The following is a 16,681-nucleotide window of genomic DNA, read 5'->3' as shown; positions in this document are numbered from 1 at the left end:
CTGTTGTCAGAGCAGAGCATGCTTTGGATTCCTCGTTTTCTCTCTCTCTCTCTCTCTCTCTCTCTGCCCTTCCCCCTGCTCTCTCTCTCTCTCAAAAATAAATAAAACATTAAAAAATTTAAAAAGGTCAAATATAGAAACAAAGAGTAGAAGTTGGGGCTGGGGAGAAATAGGGAGACGTTGGTAAAAGGATGCAAACTTTCAGCTATACGGTGAGTGAGATGTGAAGATCGAACGTATGGCATGGTGACCATAGTTGAGAGCACTGTGTATCGCATCAGTGAAACTTGCTAAGCGGGTAGAACTGAAATGTTCTCACATTTCAAACAAACAAGAGATGCATTTGCAAAAATTAACTAGATGGGGGGATCCTGGCCCGATGTATACACATATCAAATCACCATGATGTACACTTTAAATATCTTCCAATTTTACTTGTCAGTTACCCCTGGAGAGACTGAGGGGGGCGGGAGAGAGAAGGAAGTCCATGAGAGGAAAGTGACTTGCCCAAGGTCTGTCAGAGAATTCTAACAGACTAGAGAACTGATCTCAAATCTGTCTTCGTGGCCAGAACTCACACCATGGTTGTCAAGCCGAGTGAAAACATTTCAAGCAGCTTCTGTTCTTAGTATATAATTGGCCAGAGAAAGGCTGGACTTGGGGCGCCTGGGTGGCTTAGTCGGTTAAGCGTCCGACTTCGGCTCAGGTCGTGATCTCATGGTCCGTGAGTTCGAGCCCCGTGTCGGGCTCTGTGCTGACAGCTCGGAGCCCGGAGCCTGTTTCAGATTCTGTGTCTCCCTCTCTCTGACCCTCCCCTGTTCATGCTCTGTTTCTCTCTATCTCAAAAATAAATAAACATTTAAAAAAATTTTAAAAGAAAAAGAAAGGCTGGACTTGGTCTGCAGAGCATTAGGGAGACTCGGCCCCCGTCTTGACCGGGCTTCTTTGCCAGGACAGACTTGCCGACGGGGCTGGTGTGATGGGGGTGGGCAGTCACTTGCTCCTGCCTTGGTCCCTTGCCTCAGTGAGCGGTGATTGACAGCGGGATTCTGGGATTCAGGAAGAACAGGGCAGGGCCCCCATCCCCTAGGGGCTTAGTCCAGCATGGTGTATGGACCCCTAACCAGATCATTACAATGGAGCAGCAAAACAAGTCGAGGGTTCTCAACCCAGCCCAGGCAGGGCTTCCTGGAGGAGGTGATGCCCCTGAATGCCTTGCCTCCTCTTGGAGGTCCCCACATCCACCCCTGCTGCCCCACCAACTTGGGGCCTTCTCCCACCCCCCAAGCATTTCTCAAGCACAACCCCTTCCTTTTCTTCTCCTCAACACAACTGACCCAGGTGGCCTTTTCATAAGGAGCTTCACCGGAAGTTAAAGAGCATAAATAAGGGAAATTACCAGCAGTCTGGCTGCGACAGGCCCGGTTTCTGATCCTGGTCCTGCGATGACCGTCAACTGAATCCCAAGTGCCTGCATATCTCACAGAACCCCGTCCATTTATAGCCGTTCCTCACTCTCTATCTTGATGCCCGTCCCTTCTCGAATATCCAACACCAAGAAGTCACGCTCCGGGCAAACGGTGGGTAAGAAATGGGCTTAGCACTCCCTCCTCTCTCCCCTCTCCACAACAGGCTCAGAAGCCCTCCCCTCTCTATCCCATTCTCAAGGGCAACTCGGGGTTCTCCTACAGAGGTATCCCCAGAAAACTTAGCACCCAGGAAGGCAAGGAGAAGGGCTTCCTTCAGAGAACACACAGGGCACGGAATCTGGAGTGGGGACCATAACGGGAGATCACTAAGTCCGTGGGACTGGAGCATCTATCTGGACTCAGCTGGTCAAGTGGCTCAGCTGGTCAAGTGTCTAACTCTTGATTTCGGCTCAGCTCATGATCTTGCAGTTGGTGAGTTCAAGCCCCGACGTGGGCTCTGCACTGACAGCGAAGAAACTGATTGGGATTCTCTCCCTCCCTCTCTCTCCGCCCTTTCCCCCTTTGCAAAATAAATAAATAAACTTTTAAAAATTAAAAAAAAAAAATAAGTCCATAGGACTAGCCTCTCCTTCTCTATGCCCGTCTGCAATCCCCCCCCACACACACCCCGTTGATCCCTATTAACCCCCACCATGATCTTTAAATTAAGGATGTAGGAATAGTCTCACAGGGGTGCGATAACATGCCTACGGAGAGGAAATGAGGAGATATTGATTGAGATCCACCGGGTATACAGTACATAGAATAATGCCCCCCAAGTGTCTCCCTCCTCTTCCCCGTGAATATACTCCCTTCCATGGCAAAAGAGACTCTGCAGAGATGATTAGGCTAAGGATCTTGAGATGGAGAGATTATCCTGGATTACCTGGGTGGGCCCAACACGATCACAAGGGTCCCTGTTAGTAAAAGAGGGGGCCAGGAGAGTTGGACTCAGAGGGACAGAGCACAAGGGAGACTTCACTGGCCACTTCCGGCTTTGAAGATGGGGAGTAGGAGCCACGAAGCCAAGGAAATGGAGAACAGCCCCTCTCCTGAGCCTCCAGAGACGAATGCAGTCCCACCGACACCTTGATTTTAGCCCCGTGAGACCCCAGTCGGGCTTCTGCCCCCAAGAACTGTGGGATGATGATAAGTGTGTGTTGTATGTCACCGAATTTGAAAGTTACCTACCTACCTGCAACACCTCCCGAGGGATTGGTTGAGGGCGCTGAGGCTCAGATTGTCCGATGACCTGCTCCAGGCCACCCAGCTGCTCTTAAGCGTGGGTTTCTTTTTTTTTTTATTTTTTTTAACGTTTATTTATTTTTGAGACAGAGAGACAGAGCATGAACAGGGGAGGGTCACAGAGAGAGGGAGACACAGAATCTGAAACAGGCTCCAGGCTCTGAGCGGTCAGCACAGAGCCCGACGCGGGGCTTGAACCCACGGACCGTGAGATCGTGACCTGAGCCGAAGTCGGACGCTTAACCGACCAAGCCACCCAGGCGCCCCAAGCGTGGGTTTCTTAACAGCAGAGCCTGAGGCAGGGGTTCGGGATTCATGATTTCTTGAGGGAGTCCCCTTCAGCCAAAACACGTAAAAAAGTAAGAGAAGCAGCAGAGGGAAGGGCATGAGGGTCTCAGGGCAAGTCACTGCATGGGTCACCCTGGAACATAAATCAGCCAAGAATATTACCTCCACTCCTGGCAAGGCGCTCAGCCCACTGTTCCCTGCGTCAGCCCGTCATTGGCTGGCTGGTGGGTGCCCTGAGGAGCCGCTAGAGGTAACCCACTGCCCAGAGGGCAGATCTCTGCAGAAGGGGCAGCTATGAGCCGTCAGCAGCCCACGCTCACGCAGCCAGGGATGGGTAAGTCACAGCAGCATCCCCACAGGTGTGGCCCCGGCCCCGTCTCCGACAGATGTGAGAGCCCACAGCCCCGGGCATGTATGGACCGGCCAGAGAGCACTGCGCACCGAGGCACGGAAAGGGGGCAGCTGGAGCTGGAGACAGGTGTCCGGGCCGGTGAGGCGGCGGGCCAGAGGCTGGGGGTCCCCACGGTGCCCAGGCAGCAGCACCCCATCCTCCCCCACCCCAGACCAGAGCCTTGCAGGTTCCTGATTCTCCAAGGAAATTGGATGTTGATGGTGTTCACAGCCCCCTCTCCCCTTCTCCTTGCCCTCCCCTCTTTCTTTCTGAGCCCTGCCCCTGAAGCTATTAATATCCAACTTGAACTAAACTGTGATTGTATTTCAACTTTCCTTTTTTTTTTTTTTTTTTTTTTTTGCCACAAGCAGGTTGTTTCTTCAGGGTGGTGAGCAGAGCTGGGATCTTGCGTCTTTCCAGCCCACGGTCTGAGGGCTGATCATACAGAACTGACCCGCCTATACCAGGTCCGGGAGGAAGATGAGCGTTTCGTTTTCTGCCTGTTTTATGTGGTGGCAGCTTCTGTGCCCGTCAGGAAACTCTGAACACATTTCATGGCCGGCTAATGGAGCAGAAATGTGCTCTCTAGTGAGGCCGCGGCCAGGCCACGGGGAGCTTGGGGAGAGGCTCTGCCCATGGGCCACCGGCTGCTGTCCGGACAGGATGGAGGAGGGAGGGTGGCAGGGAGAGGGCCAGAAGCCTGCCCAGAGGACACGCAAGGCGGCACCTGCCGTTCACAGAGGGGTCTGCCGTCTCCGGTATCTTATCAGCCCCTTGATGATGCTGGAAAGAGTGCTGTGGGGCACCCCAGTCCACAAGCGGGGAAGCCCATGCCCAGACTGACCTCACACCGTGCCCACGGATTACCAGAAAGGTCAGGGATGGAGCTCAGGTGTCCTGACCCACAGCCTGCCCTCCAGCCTGGGCTCCAGCTCTTGCCGCCAGGGCGAGAATAAGATGGGGCTCCCCCAGGCCAAGCCCCTGCTCCCTGAGCTTTCCTCCCTTCCCAACCAGCAGCCAAGCGAGCTATGTGTTTCCCACCAGGCCTCTTGGGCCCAGAACCCTGCCTCCTCTTGCCCACGCCAGAGGGCAGGTGGAGACCAGGGCTGAGTTTAAACCCCCAGAGCCAAAGGTCATACAGTCCCTCTTCCAGCCCAGGAACACAGCCCCACCAGGACCCCCAGACAGTCATGCTGGGGACCACTTTGTCCCAGAGGCAGGAAGTTCATCAGTGGTTGGTTTGCCTGGGACAAAAACAAAACAAAACAAAAAAACCCTGGAAGATGGAACACCCAGAGAGTTCCTGGGCTTGGCTGCCGGCATCTGCATTGCATTGCCAAGGGAAGAAGTAAGCTGGGGGTTGACCTGCCTGGGGGGAAAGCTGGCCGCTTACTTCCTAGAAGTAGCTGCTTTTGTCGACCCCCTGCTACATGCCATGCAGTGTGCAAAGAGCTCTACGTGAGCCATCTTGAGGAACCTGCACACTGGCCCTGTGACACAGAGCCAAATATCCCTATTGTATAGACAAGAGAAAGTCCTCACGTGAGAACGCCCCTGCAGTCTCCTTGCCTCCACTTAACTCCCAGAGACCATCACAGCAGAGAGGAGGAGCCTCCATTCACCAAAGGGGAAGTGAGGCTCAGAGAGCTTAGGCAACTTGCCGGAGGTCTCCTAGCATTGACAAGCGCCGGTCGGTGCCAGACTTGTCCCCAAGGTCCCGCTTGCTCGTTTCCACCATGGCTTCCGTAGCAGGGGGCAGGGGCAAGGGGAGGGGGCTTCTACGTCCAGGATGGAATCTACACACTGGACAATGAACGGGGGAGCTCGAGGTCCCTCCCCACACACCCAGGCCACAGAGGGCAGCCACGGACAGATGACAGACACTTTGCCCTGGGAGGAGAAAGCCTCACTGCAGCCCTGCTCTGGATACTGCCCTCCAGAGTCTGTGCTGGGGACACATGCATCCCTTTGGTGGGCATTTATTAAGTACCTGTTGCCGGTCATATACTTGGCCAGCAATCTGCAGAGCCCAGCTGAAGTTCCCCAGCTCGGCTCCCCCGGCCTGGTACTCTTTACCCCCCCACTACACGCTCCCTCTGTTTTGCAGTCCCCCAGATATGCACGCGTGTACGCATGCAAATGCACACATGTGCACACACACACACACACACACACACACTCCCCTAACCAGCCACCCGTAAATTAGGTCAGGCCCTCGAGCCAAAGTGAGGATGAACAGAACGGATGGAGGGATGCAGCGGCTCAGCAGACCAAATCTTGGGAGAAGGGGATGGAGGGGAGAGATGGAGAGGGGACAGGGTGGGCGTGGCTGCCTGGGTAGACGGGACAGTTTCAGGAAGCGGCCAGTGCGGTGCGCACTGGAGGGGCCCTGGGTGCGAATGTGACGTTGGAACAGGCAGACTCGGGCAGCCCTCGGCAGTTTAAGTGCAATGCAGGGAGGTGGATGGGTTGGGAGTCAGCCCCCTCATAATGCGGGGCCCTGGGGGAAGGTTTACAGACCTGCTCTGAGCCTCCATTTCAACATCTGCAAAATAGGGACGTGGCACTGGGATGATCGTGGGGATGACGTGAGCTGGAGTGTGGGGCATGGAAGGACTTCAGAGGTATGAATCACCTGCAGGGCGGCTGGGTCTGCCTCTGCTCCCGCCCTTACCCATAACAGCAAACACAAGGTCAAAGGGCACTCTGCGCCTGGCACCGTTCTAGGGCTCCCCGTGAATTCCATCCTGGCGTTCTCATGCCCACCCTAGGAGGTGATGCTCTGGCCATCACCCCCAGTTCTGAGCAGGGAATGGAAGCACGGTGCTTGCCCCAGATCAGGGCAGAGCCAGGCTTAGAAGGCTCCGGACCCTGTGCTCCTTCCCTCCGCCCCACCACAGACTCTGCCGCTCCCGCTGGCTGCCCGGTCTCAGCAGCAAGACTCAGCTTTGTGCCCCGAGGAGCACCTTGGGCGGCCAGGCAGCAGGGCAGGGATTTGGTTTCGCTGTGGGGGAAGAAGCCCCGAAAGACCTCCTTGACTAGAAGCGTCTCCTCGGCTGGCTTACCCCGAGACCTTTAAAGCGAACGGAGGCATCATCTTCAGAAGACCCCGGTTGAAATACACGTCGATACGTGGGAGGGCTCTGCTATGGTCTGTTTAGCAGAGGCCGGGTTGGTTGGTTAGAGGACTGGCTTTGATTTTAGAGAGGCACACAGAGGTGAAGAGGATCATGGTCTGGAAAAAAAGCACAGAACCACACAGGGACGGATGAGGGCAGTCCGCAGGGGAGGGACAGAGCGGGGGGGTGGGGTGCACAGTCTGGGCACAGGAGACTGACGCCAGGTAGAAGATTCACACTGTTTTTCATACGTTTTTCAAGGAAGTGACATACAGATCAAAGAGGAGGGAGTGGCTCTCAAATGGAGCTAGAGGAGAGGAGGCAAAGCCCTTTTTACTCAACCTCCATTACCCACCCCCATCGCGGCGCCTCCACGGCAATCTCCACAGGCCCGGGGTCCCCCAGGAACCCAGTTTGCAAACCACTAATCTCCCCGCAAACAGCAGTGGCCTTGGAGTCAGTTCAGGGATCTCCTCTGTAAAGTCTCAGAGGTCTCTCCTGGCTGTGACATTCTAGGTGATTTGGGGAGAGGAATAAAGGGGGCCGGCCAGGGACAGTATTGCTGACCATAGACCCTCCCTGGTTTAGCCAGGCTTTGGGGTCACATTTCCTTTTCCCAGAGCCCTGACCCTGAGCACAGACCTCCGTGGACCCCTGGGACTGGTACGCAGGAACCGGTGACAGATGACAAAAGATGAGGTGTGGGGTCCCGTCCCTGACCCCCCAACTGCTCACAAGGTCCACCCACATGCATCCGATGCTTGCATTCCTGTACTGTGTCCCCGCCAGGAAACGGCCGGCTTTGGCCGATTGATATCACGGGGTGTGGAGTCAGCAGCGTCGGCCTGAGCCCCGTCCTGCCCCTTCCTGGCTGAGCCTTCCTGGGCCATTAGGAAGCATTATTGCATTTTCTCCCCTCAGAAACCTCACAGGGCCGGGAGGGCAGAGACGATTATCCTCCTTGTATAGCTGAGTGAAGTGGGGCTCAATGAGATGAAGTGACGCTTCCAAGGTCACACAGCTAAACCCTGGCAGAGCCATAAACTAGGACCGAGTCCTTTCCCCCGTGAGCCTCCCGTGGGGCTCAGATGTTACACCTGCAAGGCTCTCGACGCCGGGTAGAGGGTGGGGGGCGGGTGGGCAAGTGGGAGATGCCCAGACCTCCTCCCTGGAGGGCAGTGGGGTGCACAGGCCCTAGGATGACCACAGAGGCAGTGGAGCAGGGCACCAGGGGCTGGAGGGGGACGGCAAAGGCCTCAACTCACCCTCGACACTCATCACGGCACTGGGCGCTCAGGAGAGCGAGGCGTGGTGCCTCGGAAGCAAGTGGACGAAAGCTATGACGGCAGGTGAGCTTCCGGGACTCAGACGCCTCCCTCAAGGCAAGGCCGGGAAAAGAGCCCTGGGCTCCCAGATAAAAGGTTCTGGCCCATGGGGTGGAGGAAGACCTGGGACCCCACGCAGAAGGGAACTCAGACGTGGAAGGAAAGGCCATTCTGGAGTCTGTGCGGGAGCCTCAGATCCAGGGTCCCGCAGGAGGCCTGAAAGGAGAAGGGGACAGGGTGAGGATAATAAGCTGGCACATCCCAGGGGTGGGGGCACGCAGCGGACGGGCTGCAAAGCAGCAGATGACCGTGTCATCCCCCCACCCGAGCCTGCACCTTTGTCCCAAATCCCTTCCCCTGGCCAGGGCGGTCCACGAGGCCCCCGCCTCCGGGCCCCCAACTGCAGCCGGGGTGGCTCCGGTGAGGCTGCCCGACCCTCCTCCTCTCCCACTGATTCAATTATTCATCTAGCGAGTTCTCAGCGTTGGAGTTCATCTCTCCCCCTTCTCAGCAACGCCCAACGTCCCCCCCACCCCACGCACACCAAGTTCGGTGGGGGGAAAAGCGCTGGCGGTTCCGTGTGGTGTTGATTAGAGTATTGATCCTGGCTCCAGCCCGCTGTTGCAGCCCCAGCATCCATCAATGCCAGGCAGGGCGGGCGGCAGACTGGCCTCGGGCCGGGCCAGACCGGAGCGCGCCAGGAGCTGCTCTCTGGCTGGAGCGAGGCCGGGTGTGCTGGGCGCTGCGAGGCGGGGCTGGGTGCTGGCCACCTGTGACCCCCATCACCTCCCTCCTCTCCCGGCCCCTTTGCTCTGTGGCCCTTGACTATTCATGGCTGCTTTTATCTGGTCATTCTGGTTGACAGCAGGTCCCCCTCGTTTAGGGAACCCCTCCAGTAAACTGCTCCTCTGCAAAGTCCTCCGGTGAGGTTCGGATGACACTCCACTTCCCCCCCCCCCCCCCCGCCGCGCGTGCAGAAACTGAGGCTCACAGAGGTGAGGCGAGGTCGGGCCACTTGGGCAGGGGAGGGGCCAGACCTGAATGTCACTTTTCTGCCAGGCCACACCGCCCCCCCCCCCCCCCCCCAGCAAAAGGAACAGAGACGCTAATTGAGCCGCTATGTGCCAGGGACACATTCCCTCGCTGACAACTCATATTTATCTTGTGATGCAGAGGTTCATTATCCTCATTTTACAGATGACGACACTTAAGTCACTTGTCTCCCGGTGGCACAGCTAGGAAGTGGCAGCACCGGATTCAGACCCTTGTCTGTGAAACTCCGGACCCCAGCTCTTTCTGTGCGTCTGGCAAGTCCCCGTTGAGAAGTGGTTTCACCCCCGTGTTCTCGTCGTCCCTTTACGCTCACTACAAGCGAATTGGTGCTATTATCCCCTATTTCTCAATCAGGGGGTCACAGGGGAAACTGAGGCGTGGTGTGGGGACGCGGCTGGAGAGGGCAGAACCCGGACTCCAGGCTAGGTCTGCTGACTGCCGCTTCTCTCATGCCAAGTCCACCCCCCGTGTGACCTCTCCGGGGCTGGACTGCCACAGAAACCCAACTTGCTCCTTTTCAAGGAAGCCTTCTTAGACTTGCTGCGGGGCGACCGCTCCCTCTCTCTCCACGGCTCCAGGTTCTCTCCAGAAAGGAATGAATGTGCTCAGTGTCACGGCCAGCCTTCCAGAACTCCCCTGCCCCTTCCCTCCACCGGGCCTCCTCTCTTCCCTTCTACCTGTGACCCCTGCTCAGGCACACTACCTCCAGGGAGCCCAAGCCCACCTGACCCCCATCACCCACCACTCGGCCTCAGAGGCCGGGCTTCTGATCTCACCACTGAGCGCAGCGGCCTGGGCAAGTCGTTTCTACCCTCGGTTTCTCACCTATGCACCTCGTTGGAACCACCCAGAAGCTCTGTAGACTATTAAAATGCCAGGCTCCCGCTCCTGAGATTCCGATTCAGTGGCGCTGGGGTGAGGCCTGGTCATCTGCATTGTGGAAAGCACGCAGGTTTTCATTCAACCAATATTTATTGGATGTCTGTCCAACTGGGAAGCCCAGCATGGACAGGAGCCACGGCACGCTGGGTGGCCTCGGGGGTTGCCGAAGCTCTGCTCTCTGTGTGCACAGGGCATCACCCCGCTTGTGCAGTGTGGGGTGGAGAGAGGGTGGTGAGTGTGACATGGAAGGAGCTGGATGTGTGAGGAGCAGGGGAGCGTCACCTGCTATGTTCTGTGTGCTGCAGCGGTCAGGAACCACCAGGCTGGATGGCTTCTGGGGTCCCTGCCACGCGGAGGACCCGCGGTTCGCCTGTGCCTTTCACGTGCCCCTCGCACCGGCCTTTTGTCTGTTTCCTGGCATCCCCGACCCTCGTGCTCCTCTACATGGCTGGACCACCCCCTGCCCCTGGGAGAGGGCCCTGCATGGCGGGTGTGGCCCAGGAGACCTTGGGCCGGTTGACCCCTGGGTCCCAGGCTCCCACCTGCTCCCTGCCTCGCGTTGAGCTCTAGTTGCGGAAGGCGGGAAGGAAAGCGGGTTGGTGGCCGTCCCCGCACCAGCCTTGAGTTAGCACTGGTGGCAGTGCTGGGGCTGGAAAGCTGCTATGACTATAAATGGATCCATTGTGCACTGAGCTGCTGATCGAGAAGACAGAAAGCCACATCACCCATTGGGACCCAGAGTCTCTCCCTTGGGCTACCGGGGTGGGTGGAGAGAGAAGGAGGGAGACAGAGGGAGGGAGGGAGACAGAGAGAGAGAGGGAAAGAGAGAGAGAGAGTAAGAGAAAGAGCTGCTCCTGCCTTACCTGGAGTCTTTGCAGCGCCCCAGGGAGGGAAGGTGGGACCCCAGGCTCAGTCTCAGCCTCTGCTTCCGGGCAGCCCTGGGCTTTCTTGTCCTTTCTCCGGAACCAGCAGGCAGCTCAACCTGGAACAGAAGAGCTAAAGCAGCAGATACTTTAGAAATGTATTTCCATCTCGTTTATAACTCTGTAGTTTGACATGGTCTGGGAGCAAAGGACAGACCCCTCGCCTTCATGCAGCTGGCTCGGGGGCACGCGTTTTCTTTTCTCCAGCGCTGCGAGCACAGGAGGCTGGGAGGGTGCCGGCGTCCAAAGCCCTGGGGAGGGAAGCCTAGCCTGGGTGGCTCCTTTGGAAGCTTCGCCCAGGTGTAGTTCTGTGATGAGAACATGGAGAATCGGGTCCTGCCAGCTCCACGTCGAGCCCAGGCACTCCGAGCCTTCCCTTCCCGGCCCGGGGCTGTCAGGTGCCGGAATGGCCGTGGGAGAAGCGGGCCACACGGACGCCAGTGCCCAGCTGACGCTGTGCCAGACTCTGTGCCCAAGCTTCACCTTCCCCTTGGGGTCTCCGGCTGACCCATACTCAGGCTGCAGGCCAGGCCTGCTGCCTGTCACTGCGGCCCATCTGACCCTGCCCGTAGGTCCCGATGGCTCAATCACATAGGGGCCCAAGGGTGCAGGGAGAGCCGGGGAAGACTCACCGCCCGAGTCACAGGAGTTGGACTCCCACGGCATGGTGTGGCTCATTGCCAAAGTGGGGACCACCACAAAGCTCCCCCCCTCTGGTCCCCTCTGCCTCCACTTGAGCTACAGTCACGAACTTTCGACCCAGGCTTGAATCCGAACCCAGGTTCCTCCTAACTGCGTGATCTGAGAAAGCTGTTATCCCCATAGCGCTTGGTACTTCCTCCCGAGCGATGGGAGGACAATACCTGGTCGTACCGGCGTGATGGGATCGAAACCCCAAGCCCGGGCCTGAGTACGTGGTTCACGCTCAGTTTCTGATGGCCTTTGCTGTTCTCCACGAGGCGCGTGCCATCTTCAACCCCCGCTGTCCAGGAACCCTTCCCAGACCCCCAGGATCCTGCTGATCTTTACAAGTTGTCCCTGGTGCCTGGGGAGCACTTCCCTGTTCAAGGGAGGGCTTCCTGCTTCCACCTGTCCGGGGACCCTCCTCTTCTCGGGACGATTCACAACCACAGTGTCCTCCTGCTTTTAGGGCAAACGCTGCCCGCCCTCCCAGGCAGCCTTATCCCAACGACCACCTGCCCAAGGACCCCAGCGGTTAGCCAGGGTCTGCTCCCACCCTGCACTCAGTGGAGGCTGACACATACACCAATGGGGGGGATTTCTTTTTAAGTTTTTATTTATTTCTTTTGGGGGGGGGTGGCGAGGATGAAGCGAAAGCGATCCGGTACCTGCTACCTCCCTGACTGCGAGAGTCCTCCCCTCCAAGTGGAGCACGACCATTACAGTCACTAAGCACCTCACAGAGTTCTCCAAAGGACCAGGTGAGATAACCCTGGCAAGAGCTTTTGTAAGACCATTCCCGCTCTTGCCGGCGGGCCTGCGGGGCCCCACCCTTCAGGGCGAGTAAGGAGATCATTTGACAGATGAAGAGACTCCGGTTCAGAGAGGTTAAGTCCCCTCCCCATACTGGCCAACCCCTCGCTTTGTGAGAGACAGAAACCCAAGTCAAACTGGCTTCAGCAAGCAAGAGAAAAAAGGAACCGGCTCTTGGAAGTGAACTGTGCGGGAGGAGGTATGGTTTCAGTGTTTCAGGTGTGGCTGTATCCAGGCACTCTACTGAGGTTACTGAGTACATGGGTTCTCCATCACTGCACTCTGCTCTCCTGTGTGGCTTTATTCTCCAGAAGAGTCTCCCCGAGCACAGACGAAGCATCTTTGGGTATACTTCTATCAGCTTGGCCATGCCAGGGGAAAGAGAACCCTTTCCAGAATTTCCAACAAACGTCCTAAGGCTGACTTCCCCATCTCTGGACCAATCCCTGTGGCCAGGGTGATCTGAGCTCTTCAGAGACACAGCTGAGAAAAGACTGGGAAAAGGAAAAACCCAGAAAGCTGACTACCCGAAGCAAAGAAGGTGGTGGGGCCTCCAGAAACAGCAAGATCAAGCAGCCCTCCCAGGGACCAATCTGATGGTCCAACTTCCAAACTCTTTTTATTGTGTTGTTGTTGTTGTTGTTGTTAGTGCATATTGCTGGGTGGTTTTTTTTTTTTTAATGTTTATTTATTCTTTATTTAGAGAGAGCACGAGCAAGGGAGGGGCAGAGAGATAGGGAGAGAGAGAATCCCAAGCAGGCTTAGCAAGGTCAGCACACAGAACCCAATGCAGGCCTTGAACCCACGAAACCGTGAGATCATGACCTGAGCCAAAACCAAGAGTCAGACGCTTAACCGTCTGAGCCACGCTGGCGCCCGATTGCTGGGGTTTTTAATGCTGTATCCTACGCCAGGGAGTTGATGAGAAGCCACACAGGGCACGGGGAGGTGGGTAGCTAGAAAGGCGGGGCTGGCTGTGAAGGGTCTTGAGTCCTCAGCCAAGGAGTCTGGGGTTTGGGGCAGGGTCCCAACACTTCACCTCAGGCTGGTGGCCACAGGATCAGCATGGAGCCCCCAGGAGTTCGAGGGCTGACCTACTCAGACACATGCCTGGATGAGTCTCGGGCGGCAGCCGGCAGGCCTGGAGGTAGACAGCCACACTCACTAGAGGGGTCTAGCGGGAAGCTCAAGGCCCAGAGAAGCCAAGGCCAGCGTGCATGCCTCCTGCCCATTTCCCCTCATTTGCTCACTCTCTTTTCAGAGCCCTGATACATTTGAAGCACCAATGTCACTCTGACTTCTTTCTTTTCCTGCCTAGAGGCCTCCTTCCCCTCCTCATGAAGGCATGGAGCTGTGTGTGAGCCATGTGTGTGCCCGCGCATGAGCATACGCACACGTGTGTGCACAACAGCACGTCGCAAAGGAGCCCCTCCTCTCTGGGGTGGTGACACCCATCTGGGGACAGCAGGGCAGAGGGCGTTTGAGGCTCCTCTGCCTCTCTCCAGCCCGGCCTGCTCTTTCTGTATTTACCAGCCCTCTGAGCGAGGGCATCCAAAGAAAGGATGGGGAATGGGATTTCAGGAGAAAGCAGGTCAAGTGCAGAACTAGGAGCAAGAAACAAGGGGGGTAGGGATGCTGAGAAGCAGAGAGAGGGGGGCGAGGCTGACAGGCAGGGTCAGAGGCGCAAACATGTGCTTCCCTGGTGGCGGGGCAGGGGCCCAAGGGAGAGGACGCAGGAAACAGTCGGGTCTGGGACCCAGGAGGAGCAGGGCCGTGTGGCTGTCGGCGACGAGCATGTCCTGGCCTGGACTGGGGGACAGAGGGCCCCCCAGCCTCTCTGGCACTGCCTTCCCCTGCCCACACTCCTCCTTCCCCAGAGGGCCGAGTTCCAGTACACAAAGCATAAATGGACATGACAGGTCCCTGCCCCTCTGGACTCCCTGTCTCGTTCCCGGCTATACGCATCTGCACCCCTGCCAGCCTCCACAGCACCTTCCTCCACAGGGGTCAGCATGCCGGGCTCCTCTTAGGACCCTTCCAGCCCACCCCACATCACAGCCATATCCATCACCAGAAGCTGGGTGCCAGCATCAGAGCAAGGATGGGTGCTCTGCAGCCTTTCCAGTCCCGCTCCACCCAGGGCCCAGCATAAGAAGCCTGAAAACCTTGCTGCCCTATGAAGACCAGGAACCCCTCCCCCTCATGGGGTGCAAGGGGCACATTGCAGGTGTGAATGAACCCGCTGCAGGGAGTCTCAGTTCCAGTCTGGTGACCCTGGAGAAGAAGGAGCTGGACCAACACGGAGACTTGACTGGGGTTTCCGGGAGACTGCCCACCTCAGAGATGCTGCTTCCCAGTTACCACCTGTGGTCCCCAGATCATCAGCTGCCCGCTCTTCCAGAGACGCCCGATCTGATGGGGCACAGGAGGCTCGCATGAATTAGGACCCCAGCACTTCTCGCTTTCCTGCCTGCACCCGCCAACCTCTGGGACCACAGTCAGCGTGCTGGGTGGTGGGGGCAGTGTGTGTGTGGGGGGGGGGGGGGGGGTGGGATCATCATTATTACAAGCCAAGGAAGGGAAGTTCCCAGACCAGAAGCCAGGGGAAAAAAATAAAATAAAATAGACGCACAGGCATCTGCGTCCCCCAGAGAGGGAGGAATCTTACATCCAGCCCCGCTCTGTTCTGTGACTCACCATTCAGGATGGGATGTCATCCCCGCTCCACCGCCATCTCCTCCTTTCTAGAAACCGATGCTTCATGAATCTTGCATCAGGTTCAGAAGCGGGAGACGTACGGCAGACACCGCAAGCCTCCTTTCACGTTGTGCGGGGGCGGGGGGAGGGGCGTGTACACACGCCAAGTTGCACACGCTCCTGTGCGCGCCGACCCCGGCACCTTAACCCTCGTGCACAGCCACACCCCGTGCATCCGTGCAGAGCTCCGTCAGAATTGCAGAAAAGCCTCTCACAGAGCCACACACACACGTCCCCACACCCTACCTGGCACACGGGTAACAGACCAGCACGCGGTCGCAGGCGCGGAGCACAGACTCGCAGGCGGCAGCCAAGGGCTCCTGGGCTGAGCTTCCTCATCTTGTGCAGAGCACATCCACACGGGCACACCCACATTCCGACATCCACCCCACCCCGAACACGCTGCAGACATTCCCGTCCCCGTGACTCACCACTCCACGTTTGGGACGCACGCGGGAATCGCTCCCTCTGCCTTTTCCCTCTCTTCATTTAGAAACCCTGAAAAACCGCGTGTATGTTTCACAGCTTCCAAAGCACTCGTGTGGATTATCTTATTTATTCCTCACCGCAGCCCCCAGAAGTGGCATTCTTACTCCTACCATTTGTTGCGAGAGCGCAAGGAGCTGGGACCTTCCCCGGGTCACGTGGGTTGTGTGTGGCCCAGATGGGCCAGGATCCCAGTCTGTCTGAATCCAAACATCCTGCTTCCCTTCATAGACTTGTCACTGGGCCTCCGGGGCACCCTTGAGCAAACTAGGGAAAGGTGCCCCCTCCAGGCAGACATGACCCTGTAGCAGGGTGCCTCGTTCGGTGTAGGTTCAAGGTCAGACCCCACTCCCCCCAGGCCTGGGCGCCTGTGTGCTGATGGGCAGCCGGACAACCACACGGGGCAGCCCTGCTCCGCCCACCCACCCCGAGAGGCCCCCCTCTTCAACATAGCCCTCTTTTTCCCCCTGTGTGCCAGGCAAGGCAGGGACCCCTCCCCAAACCACCTGTGAGGCATGGGCTCTCATTTGACTTTGACCCCAAACCACTAAGCATCCCCCAGGATGCTTAGGAAGCCCCTCTTGCTGGGGCCGTGGAGGAAGTTTCCACAGACGGCCCAAAGACCCGGGGGCCTCCGCCACCCACATCGGCCTGGCTCCCCACTCCCCTCTCCACACAGTGCCAACGTCGGCACACCGAGGCCACCTCACCCTTTCAAAGCCTCCCTGGCCTCAACTCCCTCCCTCTTTCTGGGAGCTTTCTGGGGCTCTTGCATGCTGTTTGGTAAATAAATCGAGGGCAGCGGGAATAATATACCTGTCAAACAGCAGCCAGCTTCCAATTTCCGCTGTCAGCCCTGCCCGGCCGCGCCACGCGGAGCCTACTGACACGCTGCCACAAGCAATACATTTCCCCAGGTCCCCGCAGGTGGGGGGCAGGCTGTTACCAGGGGACTCCCCACCAGTCAGCACAGGCTGCAGGGCAGACCTGAAGAAGAACTTTCCCATGCAAGGCCGGATAGGAGAGGGGCTGAGATAAGGTTGGGCTGCCTGGGAGGGCAGGGAAGGCAGAGGCAGGAGGGGTATTAGAAGGTCCCTTCAGGCGCCTCTCCACGGAAGGGGGTCAGGAAGGGCCATCGCACCCCGTCACTACAGGAGCATCTCCCCCAGCATGGCTCCTTTCTGATATCAGGCAGGCTAAGGTCCTAGGACTTGGGGGATTGATAGGATCCTGGAGGAGGGCAGGGAAG

The 16,681-nt window shown here is 57.6% G+C and overlaps 1 long non-coding RNA gene across 3 annotated transcripts in view; it reads right to left on the bottom strand.

Moving 5' to 3' along the window:
- Positions 1 to 2,981: 2,981 nt before the first annotated feature.
- The window catches only part of LOC121035525 (uncharacterized), a 76,692-nt gene continuing 62,992 nt past the window's right edge, over positions 2,982 to 16,681 (bottom strand). Inside the window, exons 1-6 of one of the 3 annotated variants that reach the window (XR_005792933.1) lie at positions 14,887 to 15,272; positions 10,636 to 10,768; positions 7,778 to 8,053; positions 6,459 to 6,628; positions 5,914 to 5,986; positions 2,982 to 3,050 (exon numbers count right to left, since the gene is read on the bottom strand). This is a non-coding gene — a long non-coding RNA (uncharacterized LOC121035525). Of the gene's footprint in view, positions 3,051 to 5,913; positions 5,987 to 6,458; positions 6,629 to 7,777; positions 8,054 to 10,635; positions 12,684 to 14,886; positions 15,273 to 16,681 lie in introns of those variants that run through there. The other 2 variants (XR_005792931.1, XR_005792932.1) reach the window with 2 other exon arrangements.

The sequence above is a fragment of the Herpailurus yagouaroundi genome, unplaced genomic scaffold (genome assembly GCF_014898765.1).
Source record: "Herpailurus yagouaroundi ecotype Mexico unplaced genomic scaffold, PumYag 161, whole genome shotgun sequence".
NCBI classification, from domain to species: domain Eukaryota; kingdom Metazoa; phylum Chordata; class Mammalia; order Carnivora; family Felidae; genus Herpailurus; species Herpailurus yagouaroundi.
Note: the sequence above shows the minus strand (reverse complement) of the source record. Positions and strands in the feature narration are given on the sequence as shown.